Source organism: Eupeodes corollae, chromosome 1 (assembly GCF_945859685.1).
Source record: "Eupeodes corollae chromosome 1, idEupCoro1.1, whole genome shotgun sequence".
In the NCBI taxonomy this organism is placed as follows: domain Eukaryota; kingdom Metazoa; phylum Arthropoda; class Insecta; order Diptera; family Syrphidae; genus Eupeodes; species Eupeodes corollae.
This window is the reverse complement of record NC_079147.1, coordinates 213035421-213044645: the sequence shown is the minus strand read 5'-3', so window position 1 is coordinate 213044645 and position 9225 is coordinate 213035421. Positions and strand designations below refer to the sequence as shown.

The 9225-nt window shown below is 36.7% G+C and overlaps 1 non-coding gene across 1 annotated transcript; it reads left to right on the top strand.

Moving 5' to 3' along the window:
• The first annotated feature begins 8952 nt into the window (after positions 1-8952).
• Trnap-agg (transfer RNA proline (anticodon AGG)) lies at positions 8953-9024 on the top strand. Its single transcript has one exon. It is a non-coding gene; the product is annotated as a tRNA-Pro (tRNA).
• The last annotated feature ends 201 nt before the right edge of the window (positions 9025-9225 follow it).

Sequence of the window (9225 nt, the reverse complement as noted above, 5' to 3'; positions counted from 1 at the left end):
CTTATCAGTGTGCCTTCAGACCAGAAAAGTCCACTATCGACCAAATATTCAAACTACGGCAGATCTTGGAAAAAACACAGGAACTTCAAATCGATACCCAGCATCTCTTTATCGATTTTAAAGCCGCGTATGACAGCATCTATAGGGAAGAGCTCTACAGAGCAATGTCTAGTTTTGGCATTCCTGTCAAACTTATCCGTTTGTGCAGAATGACGATGATATCAAGGTCGGAAAAGATCAGGCGATGCCCTGTCATGCGACTTCTTCAACATCGTTCTGCAAAGAATTGTGCAAAACTCAACCGTCAACACTAGAGGCACAATCTTTCAAAGGTCCATCCAATTACTCGGGTACACAGATGATATTGACATAATTGCGACGGAAGCGAAGAAGATGGGTTTAGTGGTCAATGAGGGCAAGACCAAGTATATGCTGTCATCAAAAAAGGACACTGAACGACGACGTCTTGGACAAAACGTCACCATGGACAGCTATAACTTTGAGGTAGTTAAGGACTTTGTCTACCTAGGCACCGCTATGAATGCAGACAACGACACCAGCGCTGAAATCAAACGAAGAATAACTCTTGCAAATCTCTGCTTCTTTGGACTTAGAAGGCAATTGAGAAGTAAAGTCCTCTCTCGAGCATGTAAAATCACCATCTATAAGACACTCATCATCCCGGTTCTCATTTATGGTGCTGAGGCCTGGACCCTGTCAAAGAAAGATGAGAGCGTCTTAGGATGCTTCGACAGAAAAATTCTTCGGGTGATTTTTGGTCCCGTACGCATAGATGGAGAATGGAAGAGAAGATATAACGTCCAACTGTACGGGCTGTACAGCGACACTGACCTAGTTGTTAGAATTAAAGTCCAACGGCTTAGATGGCTAGGTCATGTAGAGCGGATGGACATCAACGCTCCAGCCCGGAAGGTCTTCGAATCCAATCCCGAGGGACGGCGCAGTAGAGGAAGACCGCGACTCAGGTGGCGCAAGCATTTGGGTGAAGACCTCAACCAACTAGGCGTGAAAAAATGAACACAGCTAGGTAGGGGACGCTGGCTGGGGACGCATGTTGGTTGAGGCCAATGTCCGCCCCGGACTGTAGCGCCACCTTAAGTAAGTAAGTAATATTTTAAAATACAAAAATATTCGAATCGATAATAAATGTTTCCCAATTTTAAATAGTATTTTGTTAAAGATTATATTTTTTTATGAACCTGTCATTTCGATATTTCTAACAATTTAAGCACGTATAAAAAACGTTATTCCTCAATGCTTTATATTATTTCGGATTCAATACCACTTTTCGAGGCGACAAATATTTCTTTTTCAATTCTTTTGATTTATAAAAAATTCCGAATTTTGTTTCCGAATTCTTACGAATTTGTTATCACGTCAATTTAATAAATATAAACTTTATATTGCGTTATTGGTTCGATGCATGTATATTTTTTGGCAAGCAAATTTTGTTATATTTTTTTGTCCAATATTCTATAATTGCTGACGAAAAATTGTTTCCCCTACATTATAGGTAGGGAACGGTTTAGGTATAGTAAACCTGGGCCAAGGGTATTTGCTGCAGGGCTAACAAAAAGACGCGCAATGTTTATTATTGAAATTTTAGTTTCAAGCTAACGTTTAATTAATTTTCTACTTCAGCAACATTTTCAGTTGTTTTTAAGGTTCATACTAAGGGCCTTGCGGACTCTTTAAATTAGTATTTTCTAAAATTTCTAGGAATAAACTCCCTCGCTTTCGTGAATTTTCTCCAAATCTAGCACAATGTTATTCTTTTTCCTCTCAAAAGAAAACAAAAACACACACCATATATGAACGCTCGATTATATTCCCACCGCTCCGCTCTGCCGGCGGCACCATCACCCACATAAATGCATAATAAACAATTTATACATGTACACATATACACAATGCACCGCCCATAAATCAACAATAATAATGTTAGTTATGGTTTAAACAATAAAGAAAAAAAGTAGCAAAACAAAAATAATTTATTGTAAGTTTGTGCAAATGGCCATAAACATTATTTCGCTGGAATTTAATTTTCAAGGAACGCGCGTTTACTCCAGGCCCAGACAAACTGCAATGATGTCTGCCTATTTAATAACTATTTGGTACATACAAATGTACTATCGTATAGCATGCCATACAATGTTGAACATTTTTATTTAAGTATAGTATTGTGGTGTAAACAATGCACCATATTGGAGGCTTGGTTTTGAAGAAGGTACCGCATACAACTACCACACCACGAACTTAACACTTACAGCAGACCATCACTTTCATACACTGATGGGTCGGCATTGTTATGAAAATAAGCCATTAGTTAAACAATTTAATTTCCAAGAAAACTAATTAAAAAATCGCGCGTATACATGAATATTACACCCTACTAAACAGGAGCGGATCTGCTTTTGAGAGAAGGCTCTTTACTTGATAAAACGAAAGTTCAATTAGGTACGTAAAAAAAATAAGTCAAAGAACCTCACCAAATATTAATGAGGTCGATTATATTTCGAACAAAAATATAATCTTACAGAAAACATTTTATTTTTTACTAAACATCTCGAATATTTTGACAGATTTTACAGTTTTTAAAATTCTTTAAATGTCACTTTGGCATTTTTTTAATTGCAACAATGGGAAGTTATTAGTATGAGTAGAATTTCAGCCTTATAATTGCTGTTTTATTGATCGCCACTTATAAAAGATTGAGCTTAGGTCAAAGTATAATTTATTTCTTCAAACTGTTTTTGAAAGAATGTCGGTAACATGCCCTGCATCGCCAACATTTCGTTTAACTTATCCGATATTACTGAAATCGATGCTGTTTCGCACTCAACACAATTTTTATTTTGCGGCCACTTTGAAAATTTTTAATTAGCGCAAAACAAAACAAAAATTAACAATGGAAACTTCAAAAATATAAGTTTAAAGTCTATCATAAAGAATGTATACGTGGTTTTAACAATTTTCAAGTTGATTTTGTATTAGTGGTTCAAATTTTGACACTTGTTTTTAAAACATCATTGATTTATTTGAAAAACGTATAAAGCTTTTCAATACAACTTACTATTAGCACTCCTACATGATGTTGAAACAAATCAAAAACTCAAAAGAGTCTCAATTAGAACGTACAAAAATTCAAACAAATGTTTGCTTTATCCATAGAACCGTAAATGCATTTTATAAGAATGCTTTACTGTTGATTCCTCAAAACTTATCTTAATGACTATAATACAAGCAAAGTTCCTAGAAAACAAAAGAACAAATAAACAAGAACTTACCTGCAGAGCATCTGGAATGCTGTAGATGTTCAGGCCCATATTATGTAGCTCCAATAGTCTTCTTAGCAGATCGATCTCTGAAATACAAACGAAGAAAAACAAATTGAATGAAATGGAAAGGAATCAATCTTTTTTTATTTTTAAAAGTCGTTAAATAAATAAATATATACATTCAATTATTTCACTTAATAACTTTGCTTTACACCTTTTTCTTTGTTTATTGAATTCTATGACGTTTAGTTGTCAGAAACTGACAGCGTCGATATGAAAGTTGAAAAATGATAAGGTAGTCTAAGGAATCGACAATGTAGTTCACGTTACGAATTTACCACTAGTTTTCAAAACGTTTTTAATGTTTCGCCACAGAAATCTGTAAAATATGATTTTCGCTTAGAAAATGTTTGTCCACGAAAAATATGTTTGATGTTTTGGTGACAAGAAAAAGTCTTTCGATGTCAAATCAAAGAGGGACGAAGTCAATTTGTCTTTTTGGTCTTGAAATATCGCTGAGGAAAAAGGTCTAAGGTACGGATGGACGAGAGAACAAGCACACGTATAGGGTGATATTTTTCAAAAGCTATAGGAAAGTTTAAAAAAAAAAACACATTCAATTCAGAAAAATTCATGAAATCTTTATTTGAATCGATAGTACGGTCCATACAATTTAATGTTTGAAGATAAGGCAGCGTCAAGTATTACTTAACGCAAATTTTGAAGATTTTCCGTCCAAAACAACTTGTTCGAAAGAAAATGTCTAATCCAACGAAGAAGAGATTCATCAATACCAAAAGCACGCATTTTCGATAAAAGAGCAAAATGTCGGACTTTATCAAATGCCTTTGAAATATCAAGTGCAATAATCTTACTTTCTCCAAAACGATGTAAAGATCTGTTCCACTGTTCGGTGAGATGAACCATGAGATCACCAGTGGACCTATTACTACGAAAGCCGTATTGCCGGTCATTAAGAAGCTTGTGTTAATTAAAATATTTCTTAAGCTGATAATTAATCAGCGTTTCCATGACCTTAGAAAGAAGGGACGTTAGTGCTATCGGTCGGTAATTTGTGGGAGAACAAGATTCGCCTTTTTTGGGATTGGCTGAACAAATGCAGTTTTCCAACTACTCGGAACGAGCCCAGAAGAATAGGATAGATGGAAAAGCTTACGCAGTGGTTTTGCTACTGTGGAAGAACACCTCTTCAGATTAATAGCGGGGATACCAACTGGGCCAGCGGATTTATGAATGTTGAGATCTTTAAGAACTCTCGCCACAGTTCGAGTACAAAAAAAAATTGGTCCCATAGAATCATTTACGCGTTCAAGAACTGGGGGAGTCATGACACTATCTAGTAAGGTGGAATTTTCGGCGAACTGCCTTGCAAATAAGTTGGCTTTATCAATAGAGCTAACTAAAGGAGTGTCATTGAAAACATGCGTAGGAACCGAGGAAGAGGAAGAATTCCTCATGTTTTTTTACAAATGACCAACAATTCGTACTGCTTTTGGGACATTGCAGTATTTTTCGCCGTAATTTTTGGTCATGTAAAAATTTGGTCCTTCGAATATAGGCATTGCAGCCTTCCAGGCTTGCTTAAACTTTTTCCGGTTTTCCTCAGTTGGGTTGGCTCGTACTGCCAAACGGTGCTTTTTGGAGCTCTTTCTTTAACTGGATTTGTTCGCCGTAAGAAATTAGCAGATATGACACTGTGGTCCGATGTGCCTAGTGGCGTCAATGCACTGATTGTGTACTTATCAGGATCAAAAGTGAGAATAAAGTCAAGTGTATTTTCTGCTCTGCCGTTAACGTCTGATATACGACTAGACTCATTGACAAGCTGAGTAGGATGGTTAAACTCAGCAAAAATCTCAGCACACATTCCTTCGGACGTTGTCTGGCCCGAATGGCGAAGCCACGAATTGTGAGCATTGAAATGGCTCGTAATAACGATTTCAGTGTGAGGATACAGGGAGACAATTCTTTGTATGGAGTCAGACAGAGCATTAAATTATTGAGAAGTTGAAACTCTGTCCAGGCTTGGGCTCCGATAAAGAAAACAACAGTGAATAATGTGCTAATTCACGGAGAGTTTAAACCACATGAAATTAAAAAGGGAGTTTGTACAATGACCGTATTGTGGTAAAAGTTGATATGCAACATCAATCCTACTATGGCGAGACCATGGTGTGAGAAGAATAATAATTAAACATTTTACTCGAAATAAAATCGTATTTTTAACAAAATTAAAAAATAACCAACTATAAACGCAGTTGGGCTGGCAAGTCAGCATGAGAGCCTTTATAGGCCAAGAACAGCTGATGACACACATCTCCTTCTTTTGAGGACATTACAGTATGAACACTATGAACTCACTTTATTAACGCCGACTGTAACTATGTGCTTCTGCATAAACACTAACGAATACTGAAAACGAGAACAACAATAAATGACGTACAATACAATCTAGGGATTCCCCGTAAAATATAAATAAAAAGGTTTGCCAACTTGAGAGAACATACAAAAATGACGATCAGAATAATACAATCAAGGGATTCCCCGTAAAACGTAAATGAAAAGGGTTGCCAATTTTGGAGCTTTAATTCCCTAATTTTGTATTTAAAAAAAAAAACAATGTTACGTAACGTGTTGTAAGAAAGACCCCCTCCGCCCCTGTAACGCATCATAACGTTTTACGAGACCCATCTCCCTCCAAATTGCGTTACGTATTACTTGAACGCTCCCTTATTTCATGCAAATGTTGACCTTGACTGCGCTTCAAATGGTCAATCGCCTTAGACTAATTTTGGCATACTCTTTCCAAAATTTCGGCCGGTATCTCACGAATAAATGCTTCAAATTTTGTCTTCCAATGCGTCAATTGAAGCGGGATTGTCTGAATAGACATGACCTTTTCCATAGCCCTACAAAAAATAGTGTAAAGGCGTTAAATCGCACGATCTAGGCGGGCAATTGACTGGTCCCGAACGTGAAATAAAATGTTCACCGAGATCGCCTCTCAATAAGTCCATTGTTGCGCGCGCTATGTGGTTGATTTTATACTTTTGAAAAGCTTAATGTCATCAGCATAAAAAACGAACGGAAGAATTTTGTATGATCGGAAAAAAGTCATTTATAAATAAAATAAACACAATTGGACCTAAATGGTTTCCCTGAGGGACGCCAGAATTGCCAAGAAATTGATCCGAATACTTATTACGAAATACAACACTATAAATAATTTTCTTATACTATGAGATCCCATTTAAGAAGTTGTTGTTAAAACAAAAGGACGTGAATTTGAAATTTTAGAGCTTTGTTTTGTTTCGAAGTTACTAGAGTTTCAATACAATCATGTTAAATTTTAAAAATATCAACTTTCCGAATGTTTTGCCAAAACCGTATTGTGCATCTAAAAGAGCATCATTTAATAACTGTGGATAAAGAATTTTTCTAAACCGGTGAATCTTCCAAAAATTTGCTAAAAATCTTGGTTACAGCATTTAGCGTCAAAAAATTACTTTTCGAAACGCTCTTAATGTTAATTTTGGGGACTTTTTGTCACTGGTTATAAAAAATATCATTAAAGTTTTTAGTGGTTTTCATCGATATGGGAATTTATACGAGTTTTGGAGAATTTAATTTTGACAGGACTTTATTTCCATTTATCAAAACGCTTTATTTTAACATTTGTATTATTAATTTTCAATCAACTGTAAGAGATGAGCAACATCTTAAACATAGAGCCTTATTAAATTTACATCAATTCCAGCCCTGATTTTCTGATGCATTATAAATGCATAGATGGTATCTATCTACACCATAGGTAGATCTAAGCCTAAACTTTGCACAGTAGCTGACGAGTGAAGAGACGACTGACGACCTACGATGACGATGAACGAACAACATACAAAGGTATAAGACAACAAAGCATTGTATTCGCCGAAAAGAGGCTTTGGCCAGAGCATACTAGAACGTCCCTGGCTGGATTGCATGGCTTTCATAATGAATCCATCAAACGCTCCACTTGCAACAGCAACGTTGATGGATAGGCAGTTCTCCTTCTTAGCGCTTAAGAGCCACACATGGAATAGCATAATTAATTTATTATAATGCTTGTCCAACTTCAACTCACACCCTCTACTACCTCACTATGCCATCAGTCGCTCTATCCAAGTCTCTGCACCTTCAGCATGTTGCAAATGCACTGTCAATTATTTAAGCCAGCATTAGCAGCATGGATTTTGTAGCCCAAGCTCTTCAAGCGGAAATTGCATTTGCTGTTGGCTCTGGCTTCGGCTTTGGCTCTGGCTTTGGATTTTGGACTCGAGAGTAGTTGGAGTCAGAAAAGACGAACGGACGACGAACGACCGACGCGACGACGAAGTTGAAGCAAATAAGGGGAAGAATGGGGCTTTGGTGAATGAATATGGAATTGGAATCTCGCTTGCATGGGTTTCGGTCTCGGGTTCGGCATAAAAGACTGTTCCTTCCCTCTCTCACTGCACCTCAACCTCTCAAGTGCGTGCTCGATTGTGATTTGGAATTTATGCATATTGCCCGAGGAGTGATGGATACGATTAATTGCACGTTGGACGTTGAATGTGCGTTGGCTGCATCATAATTCTTCCTCGTCTTCATCCTGTTGCCACAGCCACAGTCACTGTTGCCACCTTCTCCGTCTCCGTTTGTTTCCCCAAACTCCGAGCATGTACTCTCATAAATGCATCATGAGTATTCATCTATACAAATATATATAAAGCTTCTGAAGTCCTTGCAAATCTATACCTATAACTCCACACACAGATAGATTTGTATCTTTGGTACTTGTGGCACAGTCTTCGAGGCTTTCGAGCTGTCGTCATAATTCTGCCAAAGAGAAAAATTATAAATGCATGCAGATTATCGCACGAAACAATGGCCCAGGCCAATTCAATTCAGCGCCGAGAAATTTATGATTTGATAAATGGCTGTAAAGCTGGATGGTGGTTAGTCTTGCCCCGGGAAGGGGGGAAGTGCCAAGTGGGAAGGGGTTGTGTTATTAGGGTAAACAGTTGTGTGTGGAAAGTTTTCGAACAACTGAATTGATGCGCTTCACATGGTTTTTTGTATAAATTAACTTTTCATAAACTCAAAAAAAAAACATAAAAATTATGATTGATTTATTTTAACCCGGATTAAAGTTTATCGTTGCGGTCTGTTTATTTGTGTGCGTAATTTAATAGTTGGTTTAATTTAGTGCGTAAGGGGAAAAAATAAAACAAATGAGATTCCGCACATAAGATATGAATTGAATTTATGAATTTTAAAATATGTTCACCATAAAATAATTAACTTGAAACTTTCATCATGTTTGTTAAGCTGATGTGAACACAGGCAGCTGCCCTCTCTGCTTCTGTTGCTGGTGTTTAACAACTCATTAATTTCATTACGAATCGGGTGTTAAGCTTGGCAAATTGTATAAATTTGTTAATCTTAAAAGTTTAAATTTGTTCAACAAAAATTATGTCAATATTTAACCATGTGGTTTCTTGTATGTATTTTAATCCGAGAAGTTAAACGTCAAAGTTTGACATTCAGAATGATTTTGTGATGTGTTTGTCATATCATTTTTTAAAAATAAAAACTTTTTTAGGAGCTTATAACTGGCTCGTTGGTCTAGGGGTATGATTTCCGCTTAGGGTGCGGGAGGTCCCGGGTTCAAATCCCGGACGAGCCCAAGGACATCTGTTTTTTTGCTCTCGGATTTATTTTCAGAATGCTTTCCAAAGATTTTGAAAAAAAAAACCTTTTAGAAAATTCTACATTGCATGTCAAATATATTAGTGAAAAATTTTAAACTGAAGCCTTTTGTAACAAATCGTAGTCATGGATTTTAAATAACTATAGACTTACTTAGTTAAATAAGCGCCACAGTCCT